This window comes from Arachis stenosperma, chromosome 4 (assembly GCF_014773155.1).
Source record: "Arachis stenosperma cultivar V10309 chromosome 4, arast.V10309.gnm1.PFL2, whole genome shotgun sequence".
Classification (NCBI taxonomy): Eukaryota; Viridiplantae; Streptophyta; class Magnoliopsida; order Fabales; family Fabaceae; genus Arachis; species Arachis stenosperma.
Window position 1 is genome coordinate 25,361,264 of NC_080380.1, and position 19,328 is coordinate 25,380,591.

Genomic DNA, 19,328 nt, shown 5'->3' on the forward strand with positions numbered 1-19,328 from the left:
AAGAGAAAACAGCATTCACATGTCCATCTGGAGTATTTGCTTACAGAAGGATGCCTTTTGGTCTGTGCAATGCACCTGCAACCTTTCAGAGATGCATGCTTTCCATTTTCTCTGATATGGTAGAAAAATTTCTAGAAGTCTTCATGGATGACTTCTCAGTATTTGGAGATTCATTCAGCTCCTGTCTTGACCATCTAGCACTTGTTCTAAAAAGGTGCCAAGGAGAAATGTCACTTTATGGTGATTGAAGGAATTGTCCTTGGACACAAAATTTTGAACATGGGGATAGAGGTGGATCAAGCTAAGGTAGTGGTAATTGAAAAATTACCACCACCTGCCAATGTTAAGGCAATCAGAAGCTTTCTGGGGCATGCAGGATTCTATAAGAGGTTTATAAAGGATTTTTCAAAATTTACAAAACCTCTGAGCAATCTGCTAGCTGCTGATACACCATTTGTCTTTGACAAAGAGTGTCTGCAGGCATTTGAGACCTTGAAAGCTAAGCTGGTCATAGCACCAATCATTTTTGCACCAGACTGGACATTACCATTTGAGCTAATGTGTGATGCTAGTGACCATGCCATTGGTGCATTATTGGGACAGAGGCATAACAAGCTTCTGCATATCATTTATTATGCTAGCCGTGTTTTAAATGATGCGCAGAATAATTACACAACCACAGAAAAGGAGCTACTTGCAGTGGTTTATGCCATTGACAAGTTCAGATCTTATTTAGTAGGATCAAAAGTGATTGTGTACACTGACCATACTGCTCTTAAATATCTCCTTACAAAGCATGATTCAAAACCCAGGCTCATAAGATGGGTGTTGCTTCTGCAAGAGTTTGATATATAAATAAGAGACAGAAAAAGGGACAGAGAGTCAAGTGGCTGATCACCTGTCCCGGATAGAACTAGTAGCAGGGGCGTCCCTTTCCCCTATTGAGATCTCTGAAACCTTTCCGGATGAGCAACTCTTTGACATTCAGGAAGTACCATGGTTTGTAGACATTGTGAACTATAAGGCTGTAAGATTCATACCCAAAGAGTACAGTAGGCAGCAAACGAAAAAATTAATTTCGGATGCAAAGTATTACTTGTGGGATGAACCATATCTCTTTATGAGATGTGCAAACAGAATAATCCGTAGATGTGTTCCTAGAGAAGAGGCACAGAAGATCCTATGGAATTGCCATAGATCACAATACGGAGGACATTTCGGAAGTGAGCGGACAGCCACAAGAGTCTTCCAATGTGGTTTCTACTGGCCTACCCTGTATAAAGACTCCCGAGAGTTTATACGTAGCTGTGACAGTTGCCAAAGAGCTGGTAATCTGCCTTACGGTTATGCCATGCCTCAACAAGGGATCTTAGAGATTGAGTTGTTTAATGTATGAGGTATTGACTTCATAGGTCCTTTCCCACCATCATATTCAAACACTTATATTCTGGTGGCAGTAGACTATGTATCTAAATGGGTGGAGGCAATCGCAACACCCACCAATGATACTAAAACAGTGATGAAGTTCCTCCAGAAGCATATCTTCAGCAGGTTCGATGTCCCTAGGATACTGATCAGTGATGGAGGCACTCACTTCTGTAATAAACAGCTTGACTCTGCTCTGGTTCGATATGGAATTAACCACAAAGTAGTAATTCCGTATCATCCACAGACAAATGGGCAGGCTGAAGTCTCAAACAGAGAACTAAAACGAATCCTGGAACGGACTGTAAGTACCCGTAGAAGGGATTAGGCAAGGAGTATGGATGATGCTCTGTGGGCATATAAAACTACATTCAAAACTACTATAGGGACCTCTCCATACCAGCTTGTGTATGGAAAAGCCTGTCACCTGCCAGTGGAATTGGAACACAAAGCCTACTGGGCAATCAGATTCCTAAACCTTGATGCCAAGTTAGCTGGAGAGAAGAGATTGCTCCAGTTGAATAAGCTAGAGGAATTCAGACTCAACGCTTTCGAAAATGCAAAAATTTACAAGGAGAAAGCAAAAAGGTGGCATGACAAGAAGCTGTCATCTAGAATCTTTGAGCCACAACAGAAGGTTCTGCTGTTTAACTCTAGGCTCAGATTGTTCCCCAAGAAATTAAAATCTCGGTGGAAAAGACCATAGGTGATTACAAGTGTGTCACCATATGGATATGTAGAGCTTCACCATCTTGACTCTGACAAAAAGTTCATTGTTAATGGACAAAGAGTCAAGCATTATCTTGAAGGAAATGTTGAGCAAGAATGCTCAAAACTGATACTAGATTAAGAGCTCACTGTCAAGCTATTGACATTAAAGAAGCGCTTATTAGGAGGCAACCCAATCTTATTTATCACTTTTCATTTCATTTTCCATTATTAGTTTATGTGTTCCTTAGGTTGACGATCATGTGGAGTCACAAAAACAACTGCAGAATTAAAGCAAAATCAAAAATAGCACACCTTGAAGGACAGGCTTACTGGCATTTAAACGCCAGTAAGGATAGCAGAATGGGCGTCTAACGCCCAGTCTGGCAACATTCTGGGCGTTAAACGCCAGAATTGGCAGCCAGACTGGTGTTTAACGCCAAAAAAGGCATCAGCCTGGCGTTTAACGCTAGGAAAGGTAGCAGAGCTGGCATTTAACGCTATCATTGGCACACAAAGGGCGTTTAAATGCCTGAAAGGTGCAGGGATGAGAATTCCTTGATACCTCAGGATCTGTGGACCCCACAGGATCCCCACTTACCCCATCTCACTCTCTTTCTTCTTCACACCTTTCCATAACACCCTTCCCCAAACGCCATTCACCTATCAAATCCTACCTTCTTCCCCAAAATAACCTCCACTAATCACCTCCATCTCATCCATCTCTTCTTCCTCTAATCCTTTCTTTTTTCTTTTGCTCGAGGACGAGCAAACCTTTTAAGTTTGGTGTGAAAAAAGCTTTGCTTTTTGTTTTTCCATAACCATTTATGGCACCTAAGGCCGGAGAAACCTCTAGAAAGAGGAAAGGGAAGGCAGTTGCTTCCACATCTGAGTCATGGGAGATGGAGAGATTCATCTCAAAGGTCCATAGCTCAGTGGTAGAGCATTTGACTGCACATCAAGGAGCCATGAGGGAAGAGCAACAAAGACAAGGAAGAGATATTGAGGAGCTCAAGCACTCCATAGGATCTTCAAGAGGAAGAACTAGCCGCCATCACTAAGGTAGACCCATTCTTTAATTTCCTTGTTCTTAATTTTCTATTTTTCTTCGATTTTTATGCTTATGTTTTGTCTATGTTTGTGTCTTTATTACATGATCATTAGTGTCTTAAAGCTATGATTAATTCCATGAATCCTTCACCTCTCTTAAATGAAAAATGCTTTTATTTGCAAAAGAACAAGAAGTATATGAATTTCAAAATTTATCTTGAAATTAATTAAATTATTTTGATGTGGTGGCAATACTTTTTGTTTTCTGAATGAATGCTTGAACAGTGCATATTTTTGATAGTGAAGTTTATGAATGTTAAAATTGTTGGCTCCTGAAAGAATGATAAAAAGAAAAATGTTATTGATAATCTGAAAAATCATGAAATTGATTCTTAAAGCAAGAAAAATCAGTGAAAAAAATACAAGGCATGTGGAAAAAAAAGTGGCGAAAAATAAAAGAAAAAGAAAAAGCAAGCAGAAAAAGCCAATAGCCCTTTAAACTAAAAGGCAAGGGTAAAAAGGATCCAAGGCTTTGAGCATTAATGGATAGGAGGGCCTAAAAGAATAAAATCTTGGCCTAAGCGGCTAAATCAAGCTGTCCATAACCATGTGCTTGTGTCATGAAGGTCCAAGTGAAAGGCTTGAGACTGAGTTGTTAAAGTCGTGATCCAAAGAAAAAAGAGTGTGTCTAAGAACTCTGGACACCTCTAACTGGGAACTTTAGCAAAGCTGAGTCATAATCTGAAAGGGTTCACCCAGTTATGTGTCTGTGGCATGTATGTATCCGGTGGTAACACTGGAAAACAAGATGCTTAGGGCCACGGTCAAGACTCATAAAGTAGTTGTGTTCAAGAATCAACATACTAAACTAGGAGAATCAATAACACTATCTAAATTCTGAGTTCCTATATATGCCAATCATTCTTAACTTCAAAGGATAAAGTGAGATGCCAAAACTGTTCAGAAGCAAAAAGCTGCTAGTCCCGCTCATCTAATTGAAATTAAGCTTCATTGATACTTTGGAATTCATTGTATATTCTCTTCTTTTTATTCTATTTTCTTTTTAGTTGCTTGGGGACAAGCAACAATTTAAGTTTGGTGTTGTGATGAGCGGATAATTTATACGCTTTTTTGGCATTGTTTTTACATAGTTTTTAGTATGTTTTAGTTACTTTTTATTATATTTTTATTAGTTTTTATGCAAAAATCACATTTCTGGACTTTACTATGAGTTTGTGTGTTTTTCTGTAATTTCAAGTATTTTCTGGCTAAAATTGAGGGACCTGAGCAAAAATCTGATTCAGAGGCTGAAAAAGGACTGCAGATGCTATTGGATTCTGACCCTCCTGCACGCGAAATAGATTTTCTGGAGCTACAGAAGCTTAATTTGCACGCTTTCAATTGCGTTGGAAAGTAGACATCTTGGGCTTTCCAGAAATGTATAATAGTTTATACTTTGCTCAAGATTTGATAGCGCAAACTGGCATTTGAACGCCAGCTTTTTACCATTTTTTGGCGTTAAACGCCAGAACTGGCATAAAAGTTGGAGTTAAATGCCCAAATTGGCATCAAAGCTGGCGTTTAACTCCAGGAATAGTCTATGCACGTGAAAGCTTCAATGCTCAGCCCAAACACACATCAAGTGGGCCCCAAAAGTGGATTTCTGTACTATCTATCTTAGTTTACTCATTTTCTGTAAACCTAGGTTACTAGTTCAGTATAAAAACTACTTTTAGAGATTTATTTTGTACCTAATGACATTTTATATTTGAATTTGTATCTTTTACGGCATGAGTCTCTAAACCCCATGGTTGGGGGTGAGGAGCTCTGTTGTGTCTAGATGGATTAATGCAATTACTTCTGTTTTCTATTCAATCACACTTGTTTCTGTTCTAAGATATTCATTCGCACTTCAACATGATGAATGTGATGATCCGTGACACTCATCACTATTCTCAATGGTGCACGAAATTGTGATCATCAATGGCGCCATCAACATGGTACGCTCAATTGCAATCTCAACTCTTTATCACAACTTCGCACAACTAACCAGCAAGTGCACTGGGTCGTCCAAGTAATAAACCTTATGCGAGTAAGGGTTGATCCCACGGAGATTGTTGGTATGAAGCAAGCTATGGTCATTTTGTAAATCTCAGTCAGGCGGATTCAAATGGTTATGGAGGATTAATGATTAAAAGATAAATAAAACATAAAATAAAGATAGAGATACTTATGTAATTCATTGGTGAGAATTTCAGATAAGCGTATGGAGATGCTCTGTCCCTTCCGTCTCTCTGCTTTCCTACTGTCTTCATCCAATCCTTCTTACTCCTTTCCATGGCAAGCTGTATGTTGGGCATTACCGTTGTCAGTGGCTACAGTCCCGTCCTCTCAGTGAAAATGTTCAACGCGCTCTGTCACAGCACGACTATTCATCTATCGGTTCTCGATCTTGTCAGAATAGAATCCAGTGATTCTTTTGCATCTGTCACTAATGCCCCACAATCGCAAGTTTGAAGCTCGTCACAGTCATTCAATCCTTGAATCCTACTCAGAATACCACAGACACGGTTTAGACCTTTCGGATTCTCTTGAATGCCGCCATCAATTCTAGCTTATACCACGAAGATTCCGATTAAGGGATCCAAGAGATATCCACTCAATCTAAGGTAGAACGGAGGTGGTTGTCAGGCACACGTTCATAGGTGAGAATGATGATGAGTGTCATGGATCATCACCTTCACCAAGTTGAGGAACAAGTGATATCTTGGAACAAGAATAAGCTGAATTGAATAGAAGAACAATAGTAATTGCATTAATACTTGAGGTACAGCAGAGCTCCACACCTTAATCTATGGTGTGTAGAAACTCCACCGTTGAAAATACATAAGAACAAGGTCTAGGCATGGCCGAATGGCCAGCCTCCTAAAGAGGGTTCAATCATAAAAACATGATCAAAAGATTTTTTAATACAATAGTAAAAGGTCCTATTTGTAGAGAACTAGTAGCTTAGGGTTTACAAAGATGAGTAAATGACATAAAAATCCACTTCCGGGCCCACTTGGTGTGTGCTTGGGCTGAGCATTGAAGCTTTCATGTGTAGAGACTTTTCTTGGAGTTAAACGCCAGCTTTTGTGCCAGTTTGGGCGTTTAACTCCCACTTTTGTGCCAGTTCTGGCGTTTAATGCCGGGAATTCTGAAGCTGACTTGGAATGCCTATTTGGGCCATCAAATCTCGGACAAAGTATGAACTATTATATCTTACTGGAAAGCCCTGGATGTCTACTTTCCAACGCAATTAAGAGCGCGCCAATAGGGCTTCTGTAGCTCCAGAAAATCCACTTCGAGTGCAGGGAGGTCAGAATCCAACAGCATCTGCAGTCCTTTTCAGCCTCTGAATCAGATTTTTGCTCAGGTCCCTCAATTTCAGCTAGAAAATACCTGAAATCACAGAAAAATACACAAACTCATAGTAAAGTCCAGAAAAGTGAATTTAAACTAAAAACTAATAAAAATATAATAAAAACTAACTAAAACATACTAAAAACAATGCCAAAAAGCGTATAAATTATCCGCTCATCACTCAACCTATGAACGCGTGCCTGACAATCACTTTCGTTCTACCTTCGATTGAGTGTGTATCTCTTGGGTTCCTACCTCACGAGTTTGTTTGCCTCTCCTGACAACAGAGCATTCAAATCCGTGAGATCAGAGTCTTCGTGGTATAAGCTAGAATCAATTGGCAACATTCTTGAGATCCGAAAAGTCTAAACCTTGTCTGTGGTATTCCGAGTAGGATCCGGGAAGGGATGACTGTGACGAGCTTCAAACTCACAAATGTTGGGCACAGTGACAATGTGCAAAAGGATCAATGGATCCTATTCCAATACTAGTGAGAACCGACAGATGATTAGCCATGTACATGGACCATTTTCAGTGAGAGGACGGATGGTAGCCATTGACAACTGTGATCCACCAACATACAGCTTGCCATGGAAGGAGCCTTGCGTGCGTGAAGAAGAAGACAGTAGGAAAGCAGAGGCTCAGAAGATAGAGCATCTCCAAAACCTCAACTTGTTCTCTATTACTGCATAACAAGTACTCTTTATTTCATGTTCTTTTACTTTTTACAATTAAAACTAAGAATCATTATTGATATCCTGACTAAGAGTTACAAGATAACCATAGCTTGCTTTAAGCCAACAATCTCCATGGGATCGACCCTTACTCACGTAAGGTATTACTTGGACGACCCAGTACACTTGCTAGTTAGTTGTGCGGAATTGCAAAAGTGTGATTGTGATTTCGTGTACCAAGCTACCAAGTTAAGGACCCTACCATGAAAAAGTACCTGGACAAAACCAGGGAACAGCTCGGACAACTCAGGGAATATGAGGTCTGCCATATACCTCGAGAATAAAATGCTCAAGCTTATGCACTCTCAAAACTGGCCAGCACCAAACCAGGGGGCGATAATAGAAGCCTCATCAAAGAAACACTACAAAATCCATCAATCTCGGAGGAAGAAAAGGTCCTAACCATATCAGGTCAGGGTCGTTCCCTTGGAGTCAAGGAAGGAAAACAAACCATCTCCTCAGGGTCTGGCGACACCAACTCATGATTCTTCTCCTCATCCCTATCCCTACAAATTCTATGGAACCTCCTAAGTCACACACTATACTCAGGTACACACATTAAAACTATGGAATCCAGCCAGTCAAACATGCCGTCCGGGATTTTAGTAGTCTTCTCAGCAATGTTTTTGTGGGAAGACATAGGTCAAATATTCCTACAGTAAGAAAAAGAAAAATGGGGTTACTACCAAACAACTCAGGCAAATAAAGAAACAACTCAGACAACTCTAGCAAAACATCAAGTATCAGATACAGCAGTAAAAGAGAAATCCCATGACTTACAAGAAAGTCCAGGGGCACCCTTTGGAGGCAACAACAGGCCAAAAACACAGAAAAGAGAAGTCGACAATCTATACCTAAACAAGTCCAAACACCGCTCAAACAAAAGGTCAAAACAAAAGCTAGAACTTTTGTACAAAAGGAGTCAGGCAACGATGAAAAGAAATAGGAACAACAACAAAACCCTAAGCAAAGCACACATTCTATCTCAAAGGCAAACGACAAAAGAAAAGTCACAACAAACGATCAAAGATGCAAACTTTTTGCAGAAAGAACCAAAGTTCTTCAGAGAAAAAACCCAAATACAAAGTCAAAGCTTTACATCAAAAGCGTGCACAATTGTCGAAAGTAAAAAAAAGAGAGAGAAAAGAACGAATAACCTGCAGAAAAGAAGATGAGAAATGGCTTAAATCAAGAACAATGAAGATACCAACTCCCAAACTCAAAAGGAACAGCACGACCTACTTCCAGAAGTCCGAGAAAGAGCTTGGATTAGAAAGTAAGCACTAAAGCGTCGAATGGACCTAAGGTCGGTGAGAAGAAAGGAAACTAGCAGCCAACTGGAAAGGACCATACCAAGTTGTTCAGAAGTACTGGGGTAAGGTCACCAACAAAGTGTCCGACCTCGAGGGGCGAGAGTTACCAAGGTCATGGCATGCCTGCAATCTAAGAAGGGCACCAGACCGAGATTTAAAATATTGCCTGACCTAGAAGGGTAAGCACTAACATGTACACACTCTTATTCATATATTCATTTTATTGTTTAAAAGTTTGCAGATTCCCTAAAAAGTTTCCAACCAAGACGCATTAATCTGAGCGCAAAGATTCATCGTCCGATTACAAAGCTACAGGTCGGCAAGGTGAAAACCAAATTCACCGCCCGATTAAGACAAAGCTACAGGTCAGCAAGGTGAAAACCAAATTCACCATCCGATCACGACAAGGTCAGCAAGATGAAAACCAAATTCATCGCCCGATCACGACAAAGTCGGCAGGATGAAAACCAAATTCATCACCCGATCAACGACAAAGTTATAAAAAGTAATCCATAGAAAGAGGCTTGACGAGGTCTGAGTAAAAATGGATTACTAAAAATAACTTAGAAAGGACCGATACGAAGAAGTCGGACCAAAGCGACCAAAGCGACAGAAGTTATAAAAAAGTAATCTGTAGAAAGAGGCCTGACGATATCTGAGAAAAAATGAAGTGCTAAAAATAACTTACAACGGACCGGCATGAAGAAGTTGGACCAAACTAATCAAAACAACAAAGTTATAAAAAGTAATCCATAGAAAGAGGCCTGACCAGCCTTGATTAAAAATGGATTACTAAAAATAACTTAAGAAGGATCGACAAGAATAGTCGAACCAACAAAAAGTGGGCACTAAAAGGGACACAGCTTTACCCAAAAAGCCACGACTCCACGACAAGGCTATCAAAATTGTTTAGACTGACTAAAAAGTATTCTACGAGAACACTAAAAAGTTGTCGGACAAGATAGCTCCAAGGATCATCTCGCCCAAACAAGAAGATAGACAAAACAAAAAGTGATCAAAAAGAAATCGGACAACAAAGTACCAACACTCAACAAAGATCCAAAAAAGGGACAAAGACATCTCGCAACGGCTAGAGGAAGGCCAGGAATGCTTTGCTTAAAGGTACGAAGTCTTGGAAAAAGACACTACTTAAAAGGCAAAAGCACAAATCAAAACGGCGCTAAAAGATCATCCAAACAAACTATAAAAAGGTTCTCCATCGGAACACTACCTAAAAAGTTGTTGGATTATGACTAAAAAGCCCGAGCAGTGAACACAAACAAGTCGGAAGAAGGCTGAAAAGTCCTCTCAACAAACTAAAAAGGGCAATACCAGACTCTCACAAGACGAAACTACTCAAGATCGACCAAAGTCAGGATGCTTGAGCACGACTTCCCTAAAGAGATCGAAGCTCTGAAAGCACGATCTCATGGAAAGGTCCGAACTCAAGCAGGGGCACTGTTCACGCATCGGTTCGAGCTATAAAGGACCGGGTTGGCCGACCTCTTAGAAGGTTAGCCCATGACCGACCTCTTAGAAGGTTGGCCCATGACCGACCTCTTGGAAGGTTGGCCCATGACCGACCTCTTCTCAAAGAGCTCGACCAAATCGTAAGAGAAGCCCAAAGAAGGCCCAAACGAAGGAACACAGCCTAAATCTGAAGGCAGCTAAAGCCTAGAAAGATAAAAGTGGTTCCCCTTAAAGGTAAGATGACTTCACTCAAAGATAAGATAAGATAACTATCTTATCTCCAGAAAGGTCACTCAACACTATTATAAATACACTGGAGCACCCAGGTATAACTCATACTCTGATTCAACTAAAAACCTGCTTAAAGCCCGTGCTAACTTAGGCATCGGAATCTTTTGTAGGTACCACCACCCTCCGGTGACGAGGGATCAGCAACACCACCAGATCCAACAAATTAGACACGACAGCTCCGGCCACCACCCACAAGTCGGACACAATAGCACCGACCAGCACAGAAGATCTTGTCTGAGATCGACCTACAGTTTCAGGTAACCCTCGGAACAGTTATTATATAGGTTAGGTGTGAAAGTTTAAGCTAATCAAAGACTTAAATTCTAGTCCACTTAACCATATATGACCCTACCTTGACCCTAGCCCCATTACAACCTATGAAAAGACCTCATGATGAATGTATGTATGCATTGAATAATTGTTGATTGTTAGATGAAGAACAAATTTTGGAAAGCATGATTAGGAGAGAATTGAGTGAATCAACCCATAAACACTTGAGTGAATAGAGCGGATACACAATCCGGTGAGGGTTTGATTGCTCAATTACATGTGTTCACCACTATCATTTATATTCTTGCAAGTTTGTAATTCTTCTTGATAATTCAATGCAATTGTGCGTTGGGTTTGATTCTCATTGCTCTAGCCCTTGTGCTTATATGTGTTCCTTTTGAAATTGATTTGTTTTGACCAAGCATTTGCATTCATAATAGGTAGTTGCATTTAGATAGGTTGCATATAGTTTAGTTGCATTGAATAAAGATCATATCCCTTGTTTCCTTCTTGATTTAGCATGAGGACATGCTAAAGTTTAAGTGTGGGGAGGTTGATAAACCCCATTTTTAGGGTTTATCTTGTGTTGAATTTAGAGTATTTTGTTAACCTTTTCTCACATTTATCCAATGAATTAGCATGATTTTGTGATATCTCCTTTATTTGTGCTTAAGTGTGAAAATATGCTTTTTAGGCCTTTAATTTGATAATTTTAATCACCACTTGATTCCATAAGATGCCTTGATGTGTTTGTTAGTGATCTCAGGTTGAAAAGGACTAGGAATGGATCAAAGGAGTGAAGAGGAAAGCATACAAAGTGGAGAAATCATGAAAAGGCAAAGATTTGAACACGCCCATGGACGCACGCGTGCGCACTAGGCGCTTACGCGTGCTTTGTGAAATGCTCCATGGACACGTATGCGTGCTGTGCACGTCGCAGGCCACACGTGATTTATTTAATTCAACTCATGCCTGGCAATTTTGGAGGGTTTCTGGACCCATTTTGGAGCAAAATTTTTGGCAAAAAAGGATAAAGAGGACCTAGGATTGAAGGGGAATGCATCTAGGATCTCATAACACACACAACACACTTTAGATCTAGTTTTAGGTTAGAGAGAGAAGCTAGAATTAGGATTAGGGTTAGATTAGGATCTCTTAATTCTATGGTTTAATTCATGCCTTCATCTACTTCTACCTTTCAATTCCTTGTTGCTACATCTTAGTTCTTCTCTTCTACTCTCTTGTTGTAATTTTCCTATTTTGTTTCTAGGTTTTGTTGTTAATCTACTCTTTTTCCTTTTATTTTCTTTTAATACAATTCGAGGTAATTCATGTTAATTGTGCTTTTGTTGATTGTTGTTGTTAATTCTTTGCATCTGATAGTTGTTGATTCCTTTAATTCTTGCAATTCATGTTGTTTACTTTTGTTGCCTTCTATGTGTTTGTTAAAATGTCTCTTCTAGTGGTGCACGAAATTGTGATCACTACAACTTCGCACAACTAACCAGCAAGTGCACTGGGTCGTCCAAGTAATACCTTACGTGAGTAAGGGTCGATCCCACGGAGATTGTTGGTATGAAGCAAGCTATGGTCACCTTGTAAATCTCAGTCAGGCAGACTCAAATGGGTATAGTGATAAACGAATAAAGCATAAAGATAAAGATAGAGATACTTATGTATATCATTGGTGGGAGCTTCAGATAAGCGAATGAAGATGCCTTCCCTTCCGTCTCTCTGCTTTCCTACTGTCTTCATCCAATCCTTCTTACTCCTTTCCATGGCAAGCTTATGCAAGGGTTTCACCATTGTCAGTGGCTACCTCCCATCCTCTCAGTGAAAATGTTCCCATGCTCTGTCACAGCATATGGCTAATCAGCTGTCGGTTCTCGGTCAGGCCGGAATAAAATCCATCGATCCTTTTGCGTCTGTCACTAACGCCCCGCCTGCTAGGAGTTTGAAGCACGTCACAGTCATTCAATCATTGAATCCTACTCAGAATACCACAGACAAGGTTAGACCTTCCGGATTCTCTTGAATGCCGCCATCAGTTCTCGCCTATACCACGAAGACTCTGATCTCACGGAATGGCTGGCTCGTTTGTCAGGCGAGCACTCGGTTGTCAGGCGATCAACCATGCATCGTGTATCAGGAATCCAAGAGATATTCACTAGAGCCTTGATTGCTTGTAGAACAAAAGTGGTTGTCAGTCACCTTGTTCATGAGTGAGAATGATGATGAGTGTCACGGATCATCACATTCATCAAGTTGAAGAACAAGTGATATCTTGGACAAAGAACAAGCGGAATTGAATAGAAGAACAATAGTAATTGCATTAATACTCGAGGTACAGCAGAGCTCCACACCTTAATCTATGGTGTGTAGAAACTCCACCGTTGAAAATACATAAGAACAAAAGTGATCATTGGTTTCGGCCCCAGAGAGGGAACCAGAAGAACCAAGATCTGATCTAAGAACTAGATGTCCAAAGATGAAAAATACAATAGTAAAAGGTCCTACTTATAGAGAACTAGTAGCCTAGGGTGTACAGAGATGAGTAAATGACATAAAAATCCACTTCCGTGCCCACTTGGTGTGTGCTTGGGCTGAGCAATGAAGCATTTTCGTGTAGAGACTCTTCTTGGAGTTAAACGCCAGCTTTTATGCCAGTTTGGGCGTTTAACTCCCATTTAGGTGCCAGTTCCGGCGTTTAACGCTGGAATTTCTGTAGGTGACTTTGAACGCCGGTTTGGGCCATCAAATCTTGGGCAAAGTATGGACTATCATATATTGCTGGAAAGCCCAGGATGTCTACTTTCCAACGCCGTTGAGAGCGCGCCAATTGGGCTTCTGTAGCTCCAGAAAATCCACTTCGAGTGCAGGGAGGTCAGAATCCAACAGCATCTGCAGTCCTTTTGAGTCTCTGAATCAGATTTTTGCTCAGATCCCTCAATTTCAGCCAGAAAATACCTGAAATCACAGAAAAACACACAAACTCATAGTAAAGTCCAGAAAAGTGAATTTTAGCTAAAAACTAATAAAAATATACTAAGAACTCAACTAAAACTACTAAAAACATACTAAAAACAATGCCAAAAAGCGTACAAATTATCCGCTCATCACAACACCAAACTTAAATTCTTGCTTGTCCCCAAGCAACTGAAAATCAAATAAGATAAAAAGAAGAGAATATACTATAGACTCCAAATTATCAATGAAACTTAGCTCCAAATTAGATGAGCGGGACTAGTAGCTTTTTGCCTCCGAACAGTTTTGGCATCTCACTCTATCCTTTGAAATTCAGAATGATTGGCTTCTTTAGGAACTCAGAATCCAGATAGTGTTATTGATTCTCTTAGTTAAGTATGATGATTCTTGAACACAGCTACTTATTGAGTCTTGGCCGTGGCCCAAAGCACTCTGTCCTCCAGTATTACCACCGGATACATACATGCCACAGACACATAATTGGGTGAACCTTTTCAGATTGTGACTCAGCTTTGCTAGAGTCCCCAATTAGAGGTGTCCAGGGTTCTTAAGCACACTCTTTTTGCCTTGGATCACAACTTTATTTCTTTCTTTTTCTTTCTTTTTCTCTTTCTCCTCTTTTTTTTTTCGTTTTCTTCTCTTTTTTTTTCTTTTTTTTTTCTTTTTTTTTTGTGTTCACTGCTTTTTCTTGCTTCAAGAATCATTTTTATGATTTTTCAGATCCTCAGTAACATGTCTCCTTTTTCATCATTCTTTCAAGAGCCAACAATTTTAACATTCATGAACCACAAATTCAAAAGTCATATGCACTGTTTAAGCATACATTCAGATAACAAAAAATATTGTCACCACATCAAACTAATTAAGCTAGTTTTAAAGATGAATTCGAAATCCTGTACTTCTTGTTCTTTTGTGATAAAAACAGTTTTCATTTAAGAAAGGTGATGGATTCATATTCATAGCTTTAAGGCATAGACACTAAGACACTAATGATCATAAGACACAAACATGGATAAACATAAGCACTAAAATTCGAAAAAAACAAGAAAATAAAGAACAAGGAGATTAAAGAACGGGTCCACCTTACTGATGGCGGCTTGTTCTTCCTCTTGAAGGTCTTATGGAGTGCTTGAACTCCTCAATGTCTCTTCCTTGTCTTTGTTGCTCCTCTCTCATGATTCTTTAATCTTCTCTAATTTCATGGAGGAGGATGGAGTGTTCTTGGTGCTCCACCCTTAGTTTTGGGCTTGAGGTCATGCCTTCTCAGTTGAACCGGCTTTGGATGCCATAAATGGGTATGGAAAAACGAAAAAGCAACGCTTTTACCACACCAAACTTAAAGGTTTGCTCATCCTCGAGCAAAAGAAAGAAGAAGAGAGTAGAAGAAGAAGAAATGAGGAAGAAGGGAATGGCTTAGTGTATTCGGCCAAAGAGGGGGAGAAGTGGTTTTAAGGTTGTGTGAAAATGAAGGAATGAAGAGGGGTTTATATAGGAGAGGGGGGAGATGGGGTTCCTGTGGGGTCCACAGATCCTGTGGTGTCAAGGAAAAGTCATCCCTGCACCAAATGGCCTTCAAAATCACGTTTTGACCCATTTCTGGCGTTAAACGCCGGGCTGATGCCCATTCCTGGCGTTTAACGCCAGGTTCTTGCCCTTTTATGGCGTTTAACGCCAGTCTGGTGCCCCTTTCTGGCGTTAAACGCCCAGAATGGTGCCAGACTGGGCGTTAAACGCCCAACTGCTAGCCTCACTGGCGTTTAAACGCCAGTGGGTTCTTCCTCCAGGGTGTGCTATTTTTCTTCCTGTTTTTCATTTTGTTTTTGCTTTTTCAATTGATTTTGTGACTTCTCATGATCATCAACCTACAAAAAACATAAAATAACAAAAGAAAATAGTCAAAATATAACATTGGGTTGCCTCCCAACAAGCGCTTCTTTAATGTCAGTAGCTTGACAGATGGCTCTCAATGAGCCTCACAGATACTCAGAGCAGTGTTGGAACCTCCCAACACCAAACTTAGAGTTTGAATGTGGGGGTTCAACACCAAACTTAGAGTTTGGTTGTGGCCTCCCAACACCAAACTTAGAGTTTGACTGTGGGGGCTCTGTTTGACTCTGATTTGAGAGAAGCTCTTCATGCTTCTTCTCCATGGTGACAGAGGGATATCCTTGAGCCTTAAACACAAAGGATTCTTCATTCACTTTGAATGATCAGTTCACCTCCATCAACATCAATCACAGCCTTTGCTGTGGCTAGGAAGGGTCTGCCAAGGATGATGGATTCATCCATGCACTTCCCAGTCTCTAGGACTATGAAATCAGCAGGGATGTAATGGTCTTCAATCTTCACCAAAACATCCTCTACAAGTCCATAAGCTTGTTTTCTTGAGTTGTCTGCCATCTCTAGTGAGATTCTTGCAGCTTGTACCTCAAAGATCCCTAGCTTCTCCATTACAGAGAGAGGCATGAGGTTTACACTTGACCCTAAGTCACACAGAGCCTTCTTGAAGGTCATGGTGCCTATGGTACAAGGTATTGAAAACTTCCCAGGATCTTGTCCCTTTTGAGGTAATTTCTGCCTAGACAAGTCATCCAGTTCTTTGGTGAGCAAAGGTGGTTCATCCTCCCAAGTCTCATTTCCAAATAACTTGTCATTTAGCTTCATGATTGCTCCAAGGTATTTAGCAACTTGCTCTTCAGTGACATACTCATCCTCTTCAGAGGAGGAATACTCATCAGAGCTCATGAAAGGCAGAAGTAAGTCCAATGGAATCTCTATGGTCTCATTTTGAGCCTCAGATTCCCATGGTTCCTTATTGGGAAACTCTGTGGAGGCTAGTGCACGCCCATTGAGGCCTTCCTCAGTGGCGTCCACTTCCTCTCCTTCCTCTCCAAATTCGGCCATGTTGATGGCCTTGCACTCTCCTTTTGGATTTTCTTCTGTGTTGCTTGGGAGAGTACTAGGAGGGAGTTCAGTAATTTTCTTGCTCAGCTGTCCCACTTGTGCCTCCAAATTCCTAATGGAGGACCTTGTTTCAGTTATGAAACTTTGAGTGGTTTTGATTATATCAGAGACCATGGTTGCCAAGTCAGAGGGGTTCTGCTTAGAATTCTCTGTCTGTTGCTGAGAAGATGATGGAAAAGGCTTGCCATTGCTAAACCTGTTTCTTCCACCATTGTTGTTATTGAAACCTTATTGAGGTCTCTCTTGATTCTTCCATGAGAAATTTGGGTGATTTCTCCATGAAGAATTATAGGTGTTTCCATAGGGTTCTCCTAGGTAATTCACCTTTTCCATTGAAGGGTTCTCAGGATCATAAGCTTCTTCCTCAGATGAAGCATCCTTAGTACTGCTTGGTGCATTTTGCATTCCAGACAGACTTTGAGAAATCAAATTGACTTGTTGAGTCAATATCTTGTTCTGAGCCAAAATGGCATTCAGAGTATCAATCTCAAGAACTCCTTTCTTCTGACTTGTCCCATTGTTCACAGGATTTCTTTCAGAAGTGTACATGAATTGGTTATTTGCAACCATTTCAATTAGCTCTTGAGCTTCTGTAGGCGTCTTCTTCAGATGAAGAGATCCTCCAGCAGAGCTATCCAAAGACATCTTGGATAGTTCAGAGAGACCATCATAGAAAATACCTATGATGCTCCATTCAGAAAGCATGTCTGAGGGACACTTTCTGATTAATTGTTTGTATCTTTCCCAAGCTTCATAGAGGGATTCTCCATCCTTCTGTCTGAAGGTTTGGACTTCCACTCTAAGCTTACTCAATTTTTGAGGTGGAAAGAACTTTGCCAAGAAGGCATTGACTAGCTTTTCCCAAGAGTCCAGGCTTTCTTTAGGTTGAGAGTCCAACCATACTCTAGCTCTGTCTCTTATAGCAAAAGGGAATAGCATCAGTCTGTAGACCTCAGGGTCAACCCCATTAGTCTTGACTGTGTCACAGATTTGCAAGAATTCAGCTAAAAACTGATGAGGATCTTCCAATGGAAGTCCATGGAACTTGCAATTCTGTTGCATTAGAGAAACTAATTGAGGCTTAAGCTCAAAGTTGTTTGCTCCAATGGTAGGGATAGAGATGCTTCTCCCATAGAAGTCGGGAGTAGGTGCAGTAAAGTCACCCAGCACCTTCCTTGCATTGTTGGCATTGTTGTTGTTTTCAGCTGCCATAGGTCCTTTTTCTTTGAAGAATTCGGTTAGGTCCTCTACAGAGAGTTGTGCCTTGGCTTCTCTTAGCTTTCGCTTCAAAGTCCTTTCAGGTTCAGGGTCAGCTTCAACAAGAATGCCTTTGTTTTTGTTCCTGCTCATATGAAAGAGAAGAGAACAAGAAAATGTGGAATCCTCTATGTCACAGTATAGAGATTCCTTGAGGTGTCAGAGGAAAAGAAAAGTAGAAGACAGAAGTAGAAAATTCGAACTTATCAAAGAAGATGGAGTTCGAATTTTGCATTAAGGAATAGAGTTAGTTCATAAATAGAAGGATGTGAGAAGAAGGGAAGTAATTTTCGAAAATTAAGTGAAAGATTTTGAAAACATTTTGAAAAACACTAATTGATTTTCGAAAACAAAAGTGGGAAAGAAGTAAAGTGATTTTTGAAAAAGATTTTGAAATTAGAAATTAAAAAGATTTGATTGAAAACTATTTTGAAAAAGATGTGGTTGAGAAGATATGATTGGTTTTTAAAAGATGTGATTAAAAAGATATGATTGAAAAGTTATGGTTTTAAAAAGATATGATTGAAAAGATATGATTTGAAAACAATTTTAAAAAGATTTGATTTTAAAAATTAATGACTTGCCTAACAAGAAAAGATATGATTCAAACATTAAACCTTTCTCAACAGAAAAGGCAACATACTTAAAATGTTCAATCAAATCATTAATTGTTAGTAAGTATCTTTGAAAAAGGAAAGAAATTGATTTTGAAAACATTTGATTGAAAAGAATTGATTTGAAAAAGATTTGATTTTGAAAAACTTTGAAAACTTGAAAAAAAATTGATTTTGAAAACAAAATCTTCCCCCTTGTGCCATCCTGGCGTTAAACGCCCAGAATGGTGCACATTCTGGCGTTTAACGCCCAAACTACTACCCTTTTGGGCGTTAAACGCCCAGCCAGGCACCCTGGCTGGCGTTTAAACGCCAGTCTGTCTTCTTCACTGGGCATTTTTGAATGCCCAGCTTTTTCTGTGTGATTCCTCTGCAGTATGTTCTGAACCTTCAATTCTCTGTATTATTGACTTGAAAAGACACAAATTAAAAATATTTTTGGATTTTTAATAATGAGGAATAATCAAAATGCAACTAAAATCAAATAACAATGCATGCAAGACACCAAACTTAGCAGTTTGTATACTATTGATACTAACAAAATGAGAATGCATATGACAAACAACAAAAATACTCAAGTCAATAGAATTCAAAGATCAAAACAAGGAAATCATCAAGAACAACTTGAAGATTAATGAAGACACATGCATGAATTCGAAAAATGCAAGAAGAACAGAAACATGCAACTGACACCAAACTTAACATGAGACTCTAGACTCAAACAAGAAACATAAAATATTTTTTTGGTTTTTGATTTTGTAATTTTTTTGGATTTTTCGAAAATTAAGTGAAAAAGAAAATAAAGGTATCAAAATTCTTAATGAGAATTCCAGGAATCATGCAAT

General features: G+C 39.8%; 1 non-coding gene across 1 annotated transcript; it reads left to right on the forward strand.

Annotated features, from left to right (window-relative positions):
• The first annotated feature begins 17,311 nt into the window (after positions 1 to 17,311).
• Positions 17,312 to 17,419, forward strand: LOC130978380 (small nucleolar RNA R71). The gene has a single exon (XR_009086026.1). It is a non-coding gene; the product is annotated as a small nucleolar RNA R71 (small nucleolar RNA).
• Positions 17,420 to 19,328: the final 1,909 nt, after the last annotated feature.